Raw genomic sequence first — 1,622 nt, forward strand, 5'->3', positions numbered from 1 at the left:
TGGAGGTGAGGCTGACTGGCCTGTAGTTGCCTGGGTCCTCCTTCTTGCTCTTTCTGAAGACTGGAGTGACATTGACTTTCTTCCAGTCCTCAGGCACCTCTCCAGTTCTCCATGACCTTTCAAAGATGATGGAGAGTGTCCTGGCAACATCTGCCAGCTTCCTCAGTACTTGTGGGTGCATCCCATCAGGGCCCATGGATTTGTGAATATCAAGCTGCCTAGAAGATCTCTAATCCTATCCTCCTCAACCAAAGGAAAGTATTCCTTTCTCCAGACTTTCTCCCTCATGTCCAGGCTCTGGGATTCCTGAGGGCTGCCCTTAGCAGTGAAGACTGAAGCAAAGAAGGCATTCAGTAACTCTTCCTTCTCTGTATCCCTTGTCACCAGGGCCCCCACCCCATTCAGTAGCAGGCCCACGTTTTCCCTAGTCCTCCTGCTGCTGATGATGTATTTGAAGAAGCCCTTCCTGTTGTTCTTGACATCCCTTGCCAGACTCAATTCCAGCTGGGCCTTAGCCTTCCTCACCTCATCGCTACATACTCCAACTGCATTCTTATAATTCTCCCAACTAGCCTGTTCCCTCTTCCACATTCTGTGTACTTTCTGTATGAGTTTTACCAGGAGCTCCTTGTTCATCCAGGCAGATCTCCTGCCCGCTTTGCAGGACTTTTTTCTCCTAGGGATGTACCGCTCTTGAGCTTGGAGGAAGTGAAGCTTGAATACTAGCCAGTTCTCCTGGACCTCACTTCACTCTAGGGCCTTAATCCATAGGATTCCTCCAAGTAGGTACCTGAAGAGGCCAAAGCTGCTCTCCTGAAGTCCAGGGTTGCAATCCTGTTTGTCTTGCTTCCAAAAGTGCAGTCTTGCTTCAGCTGCCTCCAGGGAAGATAGCGTCTTTGCAATCACAGGGCTGCCAGTGCAGCTTGCTTGGAGGCTCGCTTCTTCTTTGCACCAGCTGGGAATCGAACCCAGGTCGCAAGAATGGGAATCTTGCATGATACCACTACACCACTGGTGCTGTAAGCAATGATGGAGGGCGCACCTGGAGTTGAACCAGGGACTTTGGACATCTTGATGTGCAGTCAGATGCTCTCCCACTGAACTACGCCCCTTGAAGGATATTGTTTTAAGCAGAGGAATTTTACTATTTTCTCAAAGCAGTGGCATGAAGAAGCATTACCTTAATCTCTGTAAATTAATCACCATTGATAAGTTTTTATTACAAAATCAGATCCATTCTTATTCAGTAATTTAGCTGGAAATTGACTTTCCTGACAGTCTGTATCCCTGTGAGATAGCTTTGTTACGTTACGAATTTCTTTGTTCTTTTCTTCCATGACAGTTCCCATTTCTCACCCTCATGTCCATAAAGTCAAAGAAGGATTGTGCTATATTAATATCCGACTAATGAAAACTCTGTTACTTCCATCACACCTTGACATTGCAAACATCTCTGAACAAGGGCAGAAAATTTCACAAAGACAGAAACAGAACAGTAGAAAATAAGATTTCATCACAGGAAAGGATTGAGGAGATCTGATGAAATCATAGCTTGTTAGGCAACACGGTGATAAAAAGGTCTAGTTTATAATAGAAATATTTGCTTTCTATTTGTCTAAGCA

At 45.4% G+C, this 1,622-nt stretch overlaps 1 non-coding gene across 1 annotated transcript; it reads right to left on the reverse strand.

The window, feature by feature from the left end:
* Window positions 1-947: 947 nt before the first annotated feature.
* On the reverse strand, window positions 948-1,018 carry TRNAG-CCC (transfer RNA glycine (anticodon CCC)). The gene has a single exon. It is a non-coding gene; the product is annotated as a tRNA-Gly (tRNA).
* Between the last annotated feature and the right edge of the window lie 604 nt (window positions 1,019-1,622).

This window comes from Rhea pennata, chromosome Z (assembly GCF_028389875.1).
Source record: "Rhea pennata isolate bPtePen1 chromosome Z, bPtePen1.pri, whole genome shotgun sequence".
Classification (NCBI taxonomy): Eukaryota; Metazoa; Chordata; class Aves; order Rheiformes; family Rheidae; genus Rhea; species Rhea pennata.